We start from the raw sequence: 17033 nt of genomic DNA, 5'->3' as shown, positions 1-17033 counted from the left end.
CTTGTATTAGTTCTTTTGTTTCTTTGTTAAGTTTCTGCCTGAAGGTCCTGTCTAGCCGTGAGAGCAGAGTGTTGAAGTCTCCTACTCGTAGCGTGTAAGATTTTATGTGTGATTTGAGCTTTAGCAATGTTTCTTTTACGAATGTGGGTGCTTTTGTATTTGGGTCATAGATGTTCAAAATTGAGAATTAATCTTGATGGACTTTTCCTTTGATGAATATGAAATGTCCTTCTTCATCTCTTTTGATTGATTTTAATTTGAAGTCTAGTTTGTCAGATATTAGGATTGCTACACCCGCTTGTTTCTTGGGTCCGTTTGATTGGAATATCGTTTCCCAACCCTTTACTCTGAGGTAACATATGTTTTTGATGTAGAGGTGGGTTTCTTGTATGCAGCAGAAGGATGTTTTCTGTCTTTGTATCCATTCTGCTAGTCTGTGTCTTTTTATAGGCAAGTTGAGACCGTTGACATTGAGGGATATTAATGACCATTGATTGATGATTCTTGTTTGTGCTTGATTAATTGGCAGTGGAGTTATCGTGCGTAGGGTCTCCTCCCTTTTTAAATTGGTGTTTGGTAAAGTGGAATTATCTATTTCCTGAGTATTTGTGAGTGTAGTTATCTTCATTGGGTCTAGGTTTTCCTTCTAGCACTTTCTGTAGAGCTGGATTGATGGATACATATTGTATAATCTGGCTTTGTCATGGAATATTTTGTTTTCTCCGTCTATGGTAATTGAAAGCTTTGCTGGATATAGTAGTCTGGGCTGGCATCCTTGTTCCCTTGCATTTGTAGGACTTCTGTCCTGGATCTTCTGGCTTTCATAGTTTCCATTGAGAAGTCAGGTGTAATTCGGATAGGTCTGCCTTTGTATATTACTTGGCCTTTTTCTTTAGCTGCTTTTAATATTTTCTCTTTATTCTGTAGGTTTGATGTTTTGATTATTATGTGGCTAGGTGACTTCTTTTTCTGGTCCAGCAATTTGGTGTTCTGTAAGATTCTTGTATTTTCATAGGCATATACATCTTTAGGTTAGGGACGTGTTCTTCTAGATTATTGAATATGTTTTCTGTACCTTTGAGCTGTATTTCTTCGCCTTCTTCTATACCTATTATTCTCAGGTTTGGCTTTTTCACTGTGTCCTATATTTCCTGGATATATTGTGTTAGGCATTTGTTGGTTTTGAGATTTTCTTTGGCTGATGACTGTATATCCTTTAATGAGTCTTGGTCACCTGAGATTCTCTCTTCTATCTTTTGTATTCTGTTGGTGATACATCTGTAGTTCCTGATCATTTACCTAGCTTATTCTTTCCAGTATCCCCTTATTCTGTGTTTTCTTTATTGTTTCTATTTCATCGTTCAATCCTTCAACTGGTTGATTTGTTTCCTTCATTTTTTTGTTTGTTTTTTCTTGGTATTCTTTAGATTCTTTGAGAGATTTATTTCTTGAATTTTTTTGGTTTGCCTTTCCCCCCATTTCATGTATTTTTTGTTTTTCCTTCTGTTTCTTTAAGGGATTTCCAAGTTTCCTCTACGATCATCTCTATCATCTTCATAATTTTTAAGGTCTGTCTCTTCTGCTTCGTCTATGTAGTGCTTTTCAGGTCTTGCTGGAGTTGGTCTCTAGATTCTGGGGCACTCATGTTGGCCTTTCTATTGCTTAGTGAGCTTTTATTCTTTCTTCTTCCCATCTCTTCTTCCAGTGGGTGCAGGTGGGGTCTTACTGTCTCCACTGGTCTCCTTTCCTGAAGCAGAAAGTTGAAGCTGAAGCTGGGGTCACTGGAGGTTGGGGCCTGGAAGGGCTGTTGTCTTTCCTGTGTGGGCAGGTCCTCTGAAGCAGAAGCTGGGGTTGCCAGAGGTTGGGGCCTGGTAAGTCTCATGCCCTTCCTGAAGCTGGGGATGTAGGAGGTTGGGGTCTGGAAGGACTGATCGTCATCTACTTTCATGACAAGAATGTCATTGTCCTTCAGGTAAGGAATAGGTGAGTGGGGAATCTTACAAAAGGGAATTTCATTTGGGGCTTTTAGAAGCAAGAAGTATCAGAGCGATCTTCTTGTACTTCCTGTTTGTTTAGTGTCTTCAGCTTAAAGCAAATCTTATGTCAAAGTAACATATTTGGGGATGTATGTACTGAAAGAGCTCCCAAGGGCAGAAGCTTTCTCTTTGTAGGACTATCCCAAGTCAGTCACCCACAGAGGTTTAGAAAAATTGAGGTGATATCATTTTGTAATTCCTAGACACTGAAGGACCCAGGCAGTGATCCTCAATGATATCTAGACATTATTAAAAGAGAGAAACAGCTCTAAATCCCTAGGGGAAAGGGCATACACTACTTATGTAAGACTGTTGGAGTACTGTGAACCCTGAATATTTGACCTTATGAAGTATATGCTTGTCAGTTTTCTTTGTCCATTTGACAACACTTAGAATTGCCTAGAAGACATGCCTCTGTGATGTCTATGTTGTTTCTAGAGTTCAAGCAAGGAGAAGGTTCCATCTTGAACATGAGCACCAACATTCCATGGGCCACAAACACAGACTGAATGAAATGAGGAGAAAGTGGGAAGCCCGCTGAATTTGTTTCCCGAATGCATATGCAACAGGACCAGGTACAGTATGTTACTATTGTTATACATTCCCCTACAAGGGAGCACTCCCCACCCCTACAATGTAAACCCTTCCTTCCTTAAGTTGCTATGTGTTGGGTGTTTCATGCCAGAGATGAGCAAAATTAGCAATACAAAGTGTGTACTGAGCTTTTAACTGATAATGATAAAGGATGGGATTCCCACTTTTTTGGTTTTATGTGAAGACATTATTACAGTATCTAAAACTGCCTTTTAAATTATCAGAAGGAATGGGAGTTTAGATGACACAAGATACCTATACATAACTCTATGTATATATGCATATATTTATATTATATATAATTGCATTATATGAATCAGTGTACAATTTTTCTTCCAAAGGAATGGACATCTTTCCACTTAAAAAGTTTTCTGAACTAGCTTGCTTTCTGTTGTTTGGTGAACACTAAGAGCAACAGTAACTTGGGGAGGGAAAGGTTGATTTCCTCCTCCAGAAAATAGTCCATCAGTGAGGTACCTCAAGTCAGGAACCTGGAAGCAAGAGCTGCAGCAGAGACCATGGAGGCACCTTGATTGCTGGCTTGCTCTCTGACTTCTGTTCTTCTGGCTTTCTGATAGAGACAAGGCTCACCTGCCTAGGGATGTTGCCCCAAAGTGGGCTCATCCCCCATGCATGTGTAAACATATAGAGGATTCCCACACATACTACCACCAGCCAATCTGATCAAGGTGGTTCTTCAGTTGAGGGTGCCTCTTGGTTGAATCAAATTGACAACAGAAACCAACCAGCACATTTTTTAGACAGTTTCACAGTAACTATTAAAATATTTCAATTTCTCAAATATTTTAGACTCATTAGATAAACAGAATGCTTTTCAAGTCAGAGGTAAAATTATAGTCATTTGATATTGGTTTTTTATACATCCCAGATACTGACGACAGGCTCTAATGGCTGCCTAATGAATCCTTCTCCTGCAAACCAAGCAGTTTCCACCATCTTGTTTTCAACAAATAGGAAGGAAGGCAGTTGTATCCACTAATGGACCATTACAAATTAATGATAGACCTTTACACTGTATAAGGCATTTTATCTTAACTTAAAGGGGTGCAAATAATTGGCATCACCATAGCAAGACTGTTCCCATTCCTGTTGATTTACTTATGTGGAAAAATTGCTCAGTGCCAGCAAGAGGAACAAACAGGAATAGCATTAATGCCAAAAGTTGTCTCATTCTAGAACAATGTGACATTGTCTCCCTCATCTGTATGTCCTCTCCTTTCTCTGTCTCTCTCTCTCTCTCTCTCTCTCTCTCTCTCTCTCTCTCTCTCTCTCTCTCTCTCTCTCTCTCTGTGTTTGCATTTGTGTGTATGTTGAAGCTATTGAGAGGTACAATTTCAAATTATTTTACTAATGTTCTCATACATTTTGTCATTTTGATCAATTGTGTATTAAATAAAATGTGGATAATTTCACAGTTAAAGGCAAAGGTCACAGAAAATGTTTAATGTATAATTTATTGTAGAAGTGTGTAGTAAGGTAAGCATACTTCCAAATATAAAACCCATTATGACCAGATAAATTCTGTGGGGAATTAAATGGACAACCAAAGGGAAATTGAGCAGGGGTTGTGGCAAGACCCTAGGCTCAATTTTCTTTGCTAGGGGTGGTGGAGGGAGAAGGAAGAGGTAGAGAAAAAGAGAGAAACAGTAAAAAATCCTATTATAAGAAGGCATGCTCATTTTTCAAATAGGAATTTTCAATTTTTATGCTTTTGTGTTATCTGGAAAATATGCTTAAAAGTCATCTTTTATTTAAAATATTATCTACACCATGCTTTAGAAATTAAAAACTTTGAAAATGTTCTTGGTGAATAATTTTAGATTTAACAATTGCTTTAGTAAATGCCCAAGAGCTATAAAGTTAAGAGGTTTTGAGAAACCACTATGAGTCCACATGTCAGAACATTTTTTGAAAAAGATTTTGGGTAGTAGAACTCTAGAAAACTACCCAAATACATCCTCCTGCGTTGGTCGTCTGTGTGCTGGGATCACAGTTGTGTGTCACTGCCTTGGGTCTGAAAACCATATTTTGAAGTTGTCTATACAGTGATAGGGTGAGATAAAACCCACAGCAGTTGTCCCTTTGGAATATACCATGAACCTGGGGACTCTATCTCTCTGTGTGTGATCCAGGTACAACCATTACTATCTGAAGAAGATAGATCAGTCAGAAACACTTAAGTCTAAAGGCTGTAATAAACATGTTCTTCCAGTACCTCAGGTACTCCCAGCACACCCACCAGTGCCTCAAGTTCCCATGGCACATCTCTATAATATGGATCTTTACCTGTGTTTAGACTCCATGCATGGAATTTCACTGGTGGTCCATTCATCTTCATGTGGAGACTCCTGGAAAACACTTTCCAGATGCCTGGTGCCCTATGATCCACACTGAAGCTGTTTCTCCCCTGCCTCCCAGACTTTACCTTTTACTAGACAGAAGTGCACTGATGTTCATGAGGTCTGAGAATACAACTACATGCCATGCACATGGACACAAGGAATAAAGAGATGTGCCATATATCTACATCACAGCCTGTCTTAAGTTCAATGCAAATATTGAAACCATCAGTCAAAAATAAAGGGGAAGCGTCAAAATACGGCTTTCTGGATAAGCCATGGGAGATGATAGTAGTAGTTTAAATGTTATTAGTCCCATAATTTCATAGGGAGTGATATTATTAGGAAGTGTGGCTTTGTTGGAGTGGGTATGGCCTTGTTGGAAGAAGTGTGTCACTGTGGAGGTGGGCTTTGAGGTTTCCTATGCTCAAGATCCCACCCAGTGTCAGTGGACTTCCTGTTGTCTGAAAGCTATAGGAATCTCACCAACTCCCCCAGAACCACATCTGCCTGCATGCTGCCAAGTTCCCTGCCATGATGGCAATGTACTTTACCTCTGAACCTGTAAGCAAGTCCCCCCAATGAAATGTTTTCATTCATAAGAGTTGCCATGGTCATGGTGTCTCTTCACAGCAATTGAAACACTAAGAAACAAATGAATCATATTTATTGAAGACTATATACATAATGGTAGGGCAGGAAATACTTGACAAAGAATAATGTAAGACGGCAAAGCTTCAGAACTGTGTTAGGTACATATGATAAAGGCAGAGATCTATAGAAATCAGTGTATAAGTCTCACTTCTTCTAGGTAGGCTCTCATGACACTAAAGAAGCATAAACAACTTTGTCTAGTTGCCACCAGAATGTGGATGTCAGTGTTTTCTACTACAATCCACATTAAAGTTGTGTCTGTACTCCATGGTCATCACATTTTTAAGTTACTTGATGTTTTTAATCACATCCAATAGGAGGTCAAGGTCAACAGAGTGGCCAAGTTGAGGGTCAAGGTCAGCAGAGTGGCTAGGGAAAGTTTGATGTCAGGATATGGAGGATTGTACCACAGTCTTGAAGCTTGTGCTGCCCCTTGTGGTGGTTCCAGTATCCTCTGAGGTGTTGGTGTTGCTAACACACATGAGATCATCTTGTCCTGAATCTCTTGAAGACCAGGTAGCAGTTAGGCACACAATGACTTCTGGGTGCGGCCCACACACCCATCATGCCAGTGTCTGCCCAGATTGTTTCTCTTGTGTGGCCCAGATATCCTGAAGGCCATGGCTTGGGGTCCTGGGTCCTCCAAATTGATAAATCTCCTGGGTGTGATGAAGAGAGAATGAGGACTACAACTCTCAAAGTTAAATTTGACGCAGGCTTCTTGGTGGTAAGTTAGCCCCAGCCCACACTCATTTTGATTGGCCTTCAGTCATCAGTTTCAGAAGCCTTATTTATGAATCCAAAATTTTTGATGAATGGAATGGTGGGGTTGGGGATCAAGTGAATCACAATAAGTCCCTGTGCCATCTAATTCTTCTTGATATTAAGGAGAGTGGTTCCTTATCCAATTTAAACTCATTGCATAGTCCGTGCTCCCTTGCTGTGAATGTACTTCCTGGTCATATGGAGAGAGGGTACGGCCCACATACCCTTAAATTTAGCTAGATCCAGGTAGTATTAGGTACTCAGGCAGTATGTCATTTTTCAGACAACCATCTCATGGTGGTAAAGTGTGTTCAACCTTCTTGGAGCAGTAGGTGCGGTCTAGGTCAGACTTGAAGTCAGCTTTTTATCCTTGCTCTCTGAAAGTCCTCATACAGGAAGAGCTGGGCACAGAGGATTTGCTGAGTGCGGCCCACACACTCTTGATCCCAATCTGTGTTATTGTTATTTGATGTTTATGTGTGGCCCAGATTATTAGAGAGCAATGATGTCTTAACACACCTGATGTGAGAATGGTTGTTGCCTGTGTTGGAAGAATAGCAGGAACATCCCACAAACTATAGTGGTACTACAAAGAAGATTCTAGATTAGCACTTGTAGGAGTTCATGTCCTATGATGTGTTGTCAATCATCAGTGCAAGAATGGTTGTGGTTGAGTACAAATTTCTAAGTGAAATGCCATGGATTCGGTCACAAATGAGGCTGTGATTTGTCCAACAAAATTAATTGACATGTGAAAATGCCTGGCCTCAGACCAGGACTTCTTCATGAGTATGTCCATTTCTTTTGGTCATTAAGGTGATGTTTGTTCCAGGTCACAAATGAGGCAATGATTTGTCCAACAAAATAAATTGACATGACATAATGCCTGGCTTCAGACCAGGTCGGCGTCATGGTTATGTCCATTTCCTATGGTGGTTAACGTAATGTATTGTCCCTTTAAGCCTGGCTCTTTGGGGTGGGATCTTGCCCTGGGTTGACTAGAGGGTGTGGTCCACACACCATTTAATGATAGTCCAGGTTACTTAGGGTTCAAGGAGGTGCTGGGTTTCCTTTGAGGTCTGTTTATGACCTTGAACCTGTGTCAATAATCATGTCATTATCAAGTTCCCCTTCTTGGAGGGGATAATACATCCAGATTTCAGTTAATCAGATCAAGTTCTGGGTTTCCCCAAATTCTTCTTGAGCAGGCTATGCCTAGAGTTGCATAGGAGAAATTATTGTTCTTAGAATAAAAAGTCAGTCAAGATATGGTTCAGGGTGCAGTGTCACACCCTATTTGATAAGGTGCATCCAAGTTATTGGATTATTTAGGTGAGTCCTTGGCACTTTATGGCAATGTTGTCATCCTTGTTAGCTTGTTGAGGATGTCTGAATTGAATGAAGTGTGTGTAAAAGCCACACTTCTGGTACTCAGAATGTCAGCGTATATCAAACAGTATAGGAAGTATAGAGGGTTAGTCCAAGATTATCAGTGAAAAGCTGGGATGTGTGTGCACTGATATCTTGTTGGTTATAAAACAAGAACTGATCTTAAGGCCTTATTTAGAGAACCGCATGGTACAAACTGTTAAACAGTGTTGTTTCACTTTAGTGTTGCCCTGGGCAAACTTATTTGGTTGGGTTCAGGCCTCTTTGGGAGAGAATTATTTGTGCCCAAACTTCCTCCGTGTCAGGGTTTGGCCCAGGTCTGTTCCTTTTGAGGGACTACCCAGGCCTCACATCTCTTCTTCCTTTTTGCCTAGGTTCAAGGCCTGCCCAGGGCCACATCTCTGTTTGCTGTGGGCATGGGCTTCAGTCCCCCATATTTTCTCCTTTGGGTCCTAGACTTACTTAGGGTCTGAAATTCTCTCTTGGTTTCTAAAAGAGTTCTTTTGGTTCAGGGAAGGCCCAAGTCCTCATCTCTTCTCATTTTGGGACTGGGATTCTTCAGGGTCAGAATGAGCCTGGGGAATACTCATTTCCTTGTTTTGGCCCTGGATGGGTTCATTAGAGGAATTGTCAGAGGCCCAGAAACCTACAATTTTTGGTCCCAGGTTTTGTAGGGTCAGGGATTTGCCCAAGCCCACATCTCTTCTCAATTTAGTACTGGGAATACTCATTTTTCTAGTTGGGCACTGGCCTCTTTCATTTGATTGGCTCAGACCCATATCTTATCTGTTTTTTGGGCTGAGGCTTCCTTACAGTCAGGGATTCCCAGAAGCCCAAGTCTCTCCTTATTTTCAAACTGGGTTCTTCTGCTTCAGGAATTGGCCCAGGCCCATATATCTTCTTACTTTGGGCCCCGGCCTTCTCAGGGTCAGAATTGGCCTGGGCACACTCATTTTCTTGTTCTGGCCCAGGCCTCTATCATTTGATTGGCCCAGGCCTACTTCTCTAAATAATTGGGCCCAGACCTCTTTTGGGTCACGGTTGGCCCAGGCCCACATCTCTTCTTGCTTTGGGCCCTGGCCTTTTCAGGGTCAAGATTGGCCTGGGCACACTCATTTTCTTGTTCTGGCCCAGGCCTCTTTCATTTGATTGGCCCTAGGGCTAATTCTCTGCATCATTGGGCCCAGGCTTCTTTAGGGTCAGGGTTGGCCCAGGCCCACATCTCTTCTTGCTTTGGGCCCTGGCCTTTTCAGGGTCAGGAATGGCCTGGGCACACTCATTTTCTTGTTCTGGCCCAGGCCTCTATCATTTGATTGGCCCAGGCCTACTTCTCTAAATAATTGGGCCCAGACCTCTTTTGGGTAAGGGGTAGGCCCAGGCCCACATCTCTTCTTGCTTTGGGCCCGGGCCTTTTCAGGGTCAGGATTGGCCTGGGCACACTCATTTTCTTGTTCTGGCCCAGGCCTCTTTCCATTTATTGGCCCAGGCCTAAATTCTCTGCATTATTGGGCCCAGGCTTCTTTAGGGATAGGGTTGGCCCAGGCCCACATCTCTTCTTGCTTTGGGCCCGGGCCTTTTCAGGGTCAAGATTGGCCTGGGCACACTCATTTTCTTGTTCTGGCCCAGGCCTCTTTCATTTGATTGGCCCTAGGCCTAATTTTCTGGATAATTAAGCCCAGGCTTCTTTAGGGTCAGGGTTGGCCCAGGCCCACATATCTTCTTGCTTTGGGCCCGGGCCTTTCAGTGTCAGGAATTGCCTGGGCACACTCATTTTCTTGTTCTGGCCCAGGCCTCTATCATTTTATTGGCCCAGGCCTAAATTCTCTGCATTATTGGGCCCAGGCTTCTTTAGGGACAGGGTTGGCCCAGGCCCACATATCTTCTTGCTTTGGGCCCGGGCCTTTTCAGGGTCAAGATTGGCCTGGGCACACTCATTTTCTTGTTCTGGCCCAGGCCTCTTTCCATTTATTGGCCCAGGCCTAAATTCTCTGCATTATTGGGCCCAGGCTTCTTTAGGGATAGGGTTGGCCCAGGCCCACATCTCTTCTTGCTTTGGGCCCGGGCCTTTTCAGGGTCAGGAATGGCCTGGGCACACTCATTTTCTTGTTCTGGCCCAGGCCTCTATCATTTGATTGGCCCAGGCCTACTTCTCTAAATAATTGGGCCCAGACCTCTTTTGGGTAAGGGGTAGGCCCAGGCCCACATCTCTTCTTGCTTTGGGCCCGGGCCTTTTCAGGGTGGAATGGCCTGGGCACACTCATTTTCTTGTTCTGGCCCAGGCCTCTTTCATTTGATTGGCCCAGGCCTAATTCTCTGCATCATTGGGCCCAGGCTACTTTAGGGACAGGGTTGGCCCAGGCCCACATCTCTTCTTGCTTTGGGCCCGGGCCTTTTCAGTGTCAGGAATTGCCTGGGCACACTCATTTTCTTGTTCTGGCCCAGGCCTCTATCATTTGATTGGCCCAGGCCTACTTCTCTAAATAATTGGGCCCAGACCTCTTTTGGGTAAGGGGTAGGCCCAGGCCCACATCTCTTCTTGCTTTGGGCCTGGGCCTTTCAGGGTGGAATGGCCTGGGCACATTCATTTTCTTGTTCTGGCCCAGGCCTCTTTCATTTGATTGGCCCAGGCCTAATTCTCTGCATCATAGGCCCAGGCTACTTTAGGGACAGGGTTGGCCCAGGCCCACATCTCTTCTTGCTTTGGGCCCGGGCCCTTTCAGGGTCAGGAATGGCCTGGGCACACTCATTTTCTTGTTCTGGCCCAGGCCTCTATCATTTGATTGGCCCAGGCCTACTTCTCTAAATAATTGGGCCCAGACCTCTTTTGGGTAAGGGGTAGGCCCAGGCCCACATCTCTTCTTGCTTTGGGCCCGGGCCTTTTCAGGGTCAGGAATGGCCTGGGCACACTCATTTTCTTGTTCTGGCCCAGGCCTCTATCATTTGATTGGCCCAGGCCTACTTCTCTAAATAATTGGGCCCAGACCTCTTTTGGGTCACGGTTGGCCCAGGCCCACATGTCTTCTTGCTTTGGGCTCGGGCCTTTTCAGGGTCAAGATTGGCCTGGGCACACTCATTTTCTTGTTCTGGCCCAGGCCTCTTTCATTTGATTGGCCCAGGCCTAATTCTCTGCATAATTGGACTCAGGCTTCTTTAGGTTCAGGGTTGGCCCAGGCAGACATTTCTTCTGTCTTTGGGCAAGGGCCTTTTCAGTGTCAGGAATGGCCTGGGCACACTCATATTCTTGTTCTGGCCCAGGCCTCTTTCAGTTGATTGGCCCAGGCCCAGGTTTCCTCTCTTAATCAGTCAGGTCTTCTTTAGGGTCAGGGTTTTCCATGGGTCCCCTTGTATTCTGATTGGGGTCCTGGCATTTTTAAGGTCAGGGTACCTGTTTATGTTTAGGGTGGAGGTAGTGGATCCTTTTCAGCCCATGCTTGCCAAAATCTTCAAGTTGGTCTATTGTCAACATTTCTGAAAAAAAAAAGAAAAGTCTGGTAGACATTGATAGTGGACAATACTAGCATTTTAAATGTTCTTACAACATCACTTACCTGTCCTCTGAGAAACATGCACAGATACAGACACAAATAGCCCACAGTTCACATGAAATAATTATACATTATACAAGGATGAAATATTTAGGAGAGAAAGCTGATTGATAAAACCTTCCTCTTGCACAGCTGACTGTCTATGGTGGAGTGGATATACATGACCTAATTTGGAAAGACTGTTGCTTTTAGGCTTTGAGATACACACGTGACAGTCCCACCAAGACCCTATGGTATATTTCCCTTCTGTGGTCTGAACCCTTGATGGAATATCACAGTTATAAGAAACAGCAGAGATTAGACCCCCCAGAATCTAGAGGATGCCTTCCTAAGCATTGGGGGCTCTACAGATCGTCACAAGATCTCTTTGCTGTGTGGGGATGGCATCTTCTCTCTGTATGTCATATATAGCTGTGTACAGTCAGGGTATTTCTCTGATCTTTGTTGTTGCAACCCTTCTCAAGGTCATATCTGTCTTGTCCATCAAAAACCCCTCAGTCACCTAATCTGCATTTGTCACCCCTCCCAAGAGAGGCCCCTTCCAAGTACACTGGGGTGAGATCACTTCTTCACCCATAGAATTTTCTGCAATCATTTACCTGAAATAGATCCCTGACTACCTTTTCTTGAGCTAAATCCTGGTCCACTATAATGGGCTCTGCTGCCCTCAGAACTAGGTCACAACTGTAACCATGACAGTGACCCACATGTGAGGTCACAGAGGCCAGGCCTCTCTCTGTCTGTGAAATCTCAAAGGCTGTCCATGCCCACAGATATCTTTTGGGCTGGTACTTAAGGGAAGTACCTGAAGGCTTCCCTTAAGATCATTTTTCGGTTACGAGCTCATATCCCGTCCTTCTCCTCCAGGGAACGTCACCCCTGGAACCAGCATATTCAGTGGGGAAGGGTCATATTCAGCCCTAAGGTGCACAGTTCACCTCTTGGTGTCTCATTTCTGCTGCTCAGTTTATCAACAAATTTCTCTTGTCATGAGATTTTAAGTGTGCCATCTGCAGGATTTTGGGTATCAAGCTGATGGAAAATGTTGGTGTGCAACCTCTCCCATCACCACCTTTAAATAATTTTTGCAGGAGGATTTACCAGAAAATTGACAAAATTCCCTCAGATATACAAACAGATTCAACCACAAATATATTAACACGTTTCATAAGTAAAAGTTTAAGTTTGAAAATAAGATGGAGGGAGTATGACATCAGTGTTTGTGGCTAATCTGGGAAGGGTCTACAAGCTGAATATAAAGATGTCCAGGAAGGTTCATTCCTACCTGTGAAGCACGTGCTCCCGGTGGGGATGTCACTAACAGGTGGGTGGTGCAAGTAGTTATCTTTAGCATTCTGGAGGCTCAAGCCTTAAGTCATAGACTATGCACTGAGTTGACACTTTCTTCAGAGGCCTCTCTTCATTAAATTTTACAATACAATTTAAATTTAAATGTGGATAGCTTAGGGAGATGGCTGTAGTTGTGTTTCATATTGTAGCCCTGACTTCGGCCATGCTGGTCACAACCCATAATTATAAACGATAAGGATCATGCTGTGAAGAAGCAAAGTTCCTTCAGACCTCTGCAGTAATGACTGTGACACTTTCCCTACCGTCCCTGACACTGTGGGATGCCATAGCTGATGGTTGTCCCTGGCTTAGGCACAATAGCATAGCTTCATTCTGTATCAGCCTTGAGCCTCAAGTCTTCTCATGTGATACAGGCTGGGTATGGATATCCCAAGGCCTCATTCTTCAGTGAGTTGTGGGTGTTGTCTTCCTGAGTCCTTGTTAAACTAGTTCTTTGTCACACATCTACAGATACTTACTGCAGCTTTTTTCTACAGCTATAGTACAGGTCCTAATGAAGGACCATATTTTGCCTCATATCCTTCTTCATCCCTGCCTCCCACTATAGCACAGTGAGGTTCAATTGGGCCTTCATCCCAGGAATCCTGTGTATATTTCTCCATCCACAGAGGCTAAACCTTCCTCTAAATACATCCAAGCGAAAACGTGTATAAGCACAGATTTATAAAGGGGAGTACTGCCATGGTGCTTCCTGTAATAGTGACATTGGTGTCTATCCCCATATTATGGCAGCTGTCTATCTTAGTACAAATGAAAACATTGCTGCCACCAGGAAATAGAGTTCTCAGGGAAGATCAGACATCACTGCCTGGGATGCTTTGCCCACACTCCCCGAACAACATACGTGTGATGATCAAATGTGAATTTACAAACTGGAACCCTCCTTCCTTCTCACCAAGTCAGAGGTTGGAGTCCTGGTCCAGATCCACAGGTGTGGCTTCATCCCAAGGTATCTCCCTCTGTGAGTGGAGGGGTTCCTCTCCATGTGCTCTTGAGGGGCCAGTCCCAATGCTATGAGACTTCTGACTTTTAGTTCTTCTTAGGATGAGCTGTCCTCAGGGTGGGACATTTCAAGTACCTCGCTATATTTCAGTGTCCCCATTTAAGGTCTGAATAAAGAAGTGCCTCAAAGTGAGTGAGTCACTCACCTGATTAATTTCAGGTAGGTTCCATCACAGAAAACAGCCCAAAACCTACCCAGTCACATGCACTTGCTGTGACTCAAGCCCTTCTTCTGGACTCTGGCTTGTCCTCAGGTAAGACCACAGGCATCACTAGGGCAGGGTTCTATCCTGTGAGGTCACAGAGGCCTCACCTACCTTATTCTGAGAATCACAGGTCATCCAGACCTCAGTTCTCTCCCAGCCTGACCTATCCTTTTTCTTTACCAACCTAGATGCAAACATCCTTGGAAGCACTTAGCTTTGGGAAAGCAGCTAGCAGTGGCTTAGGGTTATTTCCGTGAGGATCTATTACATTTCTCTCCTGTCATTCCTCCATCTTCCCACAGGTACCATCACCCTTGAGAGGAGGAACACAGTTGACAATGCTGCTTTCTCAGCTCAAATGTCTGAACTCACACTCTGCATCATCATCTCAGGTTCTCCATAGGCACCATGGTTCATTGCTGGCACTCAGCCTGTGGGGTACCATCTTCTGCCCCTTCTACCTGGTTCCAACACTAACCTTATCTTATTGTCTACCTAACTCTCTGCATCATTAATCTTTTAGCTTGAGTTTGGTTGTGGGTTATTAGCTAGTGCTTACCTGGCATTCCTGTGGCCCTGGGATTTAGAATGAACAGCACAAAAATACATAGATGAATAATGAATAAATACATACAGCATGGATGAATCACTATAGAGTCGCAGGCAGAGCCCACCTTGTGAGGTACAGAGACTCCTGGAAATACCTGCTTTTCCTTGTCCCATTATCAGCTGAACTTTCCCTCAAAAAGCTGTGTGCAAGAATAACCAAGCTGTGCAGAAATGTACCACTCACTTTGTCCCCATGTGTGTGCAGGTCATGCAGTGGTAGGCAGGCTATGATAGCCCTGCTCTGACGTGGGACTCTTTGTCAAGTCTGTGCTTCCCCTGCGTTGCAACTTCAGTCTCTCAAACACCAGGTTTCCAGTGTTTCTCATGAAGGGATGGTGAAACCAAACAGGGGGACTCCTGGCCAACCTGGTCATGGGGCTACCGTGCATTCTGTGTAGACTGGAAGTGTTGTAAGGCTCAGACATTAAGTGTGAAAATCTTGAAACCTTTGGCTGAATTAGCCTGGCTCTCTCCTTGGAGACAGAAATTGAAGCTCCAGGCATGAGGATGTTTTACGGTAGTCCCACTGTGTTTTTGCATTCAGACAACCTCCCATGTGATTTGACTCATGAGCATGAGGACCCTGTGGGTGCCATTTGGAGGTTGTGGGAAGTCAGATAGTCTTTTACAGCAGGCAAAGTGGGGGCCACTGTTGCATCCTGAGTCTGACCATGTACTGTCCTTCTCATGGGTTCATTGGGACTATTGCTGGCTGTCTACTCTGGAAATCAGGTTACAGGTGGCAATACTTGGGCATAGACAGACATGTATTATTCATTACTAAGAGAAATTGACCTCTTTACCCAAAGCATGACCCTCGCTTAGGGCTGAAAGCTCAAAATCTGGCCAAACCTGACTAAAATCCTGGAATTAGAAAAAACTAGAAATACTTTTAAATTCACCTGCACTAGCACCAAATGATATAGTGAGGTGTCAATTCTGTGTTGAAACTCACAGTTGTGTGTGGTTCTCAGTGAGTTTAGCTGAACATTTGCTTCACTATTCAGCCAGCCTAATCTCTGTCAGTATCTGTAGCTTCAAGTTTCTGACAGTTTCTACTGGACATGAGCAGATTGCTGCACCCTTGAACTCACAGCATCTGTGACTGCTCATGTAAGACCTGTATAATATCGAGTCTGTCAGCATTCCAGAATAGATGGGTGAGACGCTCACGTGCCCTAACCCATAGATGAGGAGCTGTGAATAGTTGATGACTGCTGCAGAAGGAGCGAGTTTTCTTTAAGGGTGCAGCCCCTGGTCAGTTTATTAGTTTGTGACCCCAAACCCAGCAGTATATGGGCATCTTAAATGAGAGTCAGTGGGTTCTTGTCTTTTTAAGAATAAGGACATAAATCTAGGGTTAGGGAGCTGAGGGTAGATCTGGAAGGAGTTAATGGGATGAGTATGGGGTAAATAGTATCAGAATATATTCTGTGGAATTCTCAAAGAATTAATAAAAATATTTATTTATTTATTTATTTATTCAGCTTCATGCATTGGCCTCTTTGAACCTCCACGAACAAACACCTCTGCCACATACCTGGCCTCAATAGCTTTCTTATATCATTGGGGCTAAAGCCGTATTTCTCTATCTGTGGGTCATGACCCCTTTTACAGTGGTATTGAAAAATCCATTCATACGTAGTGTCCTAAGACCATAGGATATTTACATTACAATCCATAATAGTAGCAAAATTACAACTATGAAGCAGCAATGCATGTAACATTTTGGTTGTGAGCCATCACAGCATGAGCAATTATATTAAATGGTGGCAGCATTAGGAATGTTTAGAACCACCTTTCTAAATCCAGAACCACTGTGGTAAGCTAAAAGTTCTACTGCTTCCTGAAGATGGAACATTGCCCCCTCGTTCAAATACATTTTCACCAGCTTTCTGGTTTTTATGCTTTCCTTCACAGTCTAAGATTGGCAGTCCTGGAATTCAGGCTGTAGACCATGTTGTCCTTGAACTCAGAGATCCACCTGCCTGTGCTTCAAGAGTGCTAAAATATCAGAAGAACAGTCTCTAGTCCACATACTAAAATTCTTCTCCTCTGAAACCTCCTGAGTCAGGCCCTCACAGTTCAAATCACAATCAGCACTGCTATCTTCCATACTCCTACTGGTAAGGCCCATTAAAGTATTCAACTGCTTTTCTAGTACAAAGTCCACAATCCTCAAAAAAGTGTGGCCATCCAAACCCAACAATACACTACTCTGACAGCAATTACTGTCTAAGCTAGGGTTTTATTTCTGTGAAGAGACACCATGATCATGTCTAATAGTTTGAATGTAATTTGCCTCTATAATCTTGTGAGGAGTGGCACTATTAGGAGGTGTGACTCTGTTGGAGTGTGTATGGCCTTGTTGGAAATGTGTCTCTATGGGGCAGGCTTTGAGCTTTCCTGTGTTCAGGATACTACTCAGTGTCTCAGTTCACTTCCTGTTGCCTTCTGATCAAATTGCAGCCACCCCCATGTCAGGCAGAATGCCCCCATTCT

At 43.6% G+C, this 17033-nt stretch overlaps 1 long non-coding RNA gene across 1 annotated transcript in view; it reads right to left on the bottom strand.

Annotated features, from left to right (window-relative positions):
* LOC121142843 overlaps window positions 1-13958 on the bottom strand; it is a 20315-nt gene extending 6357 nt beyond the window's left edge. Inside the window, exons 1-2 of the long non-coding RNA XR_005879954.1 lie at window positions 13610-13958; window positions 11184-11266 (exon numbers count right to left, since the gene is read on the bottom strand). This is a non-coding gene — a long non-coding RNA (uncharacterized LOC121142843). The remainder of the gene's footprint in view (window positions 1-11183; window positions 11267-13609) is intronic.
* Window positions 13959-17033: the final 3075 nt, after the last annotated feature.

This window comes from Mesocricetus auratus, unplaced genomic scaffold, assembly GCF_017639785.1.
Source record: "Mesocricetus auratus isolate SY011 unplaced genomic scaffold, BCM_Maur_2.0 Super-Scaffold_100010, whole genome shotgun sequence".
Lineage (NCBI taxonomy): Eukaryota > Metazoa > Chordata > Mammalia > Rodentia > Cricetidae > Mesocricetus > Mesocricetus auratus.
This window is presented reverse-complemented; position numbering and strand designations above follow the sequence as displayed.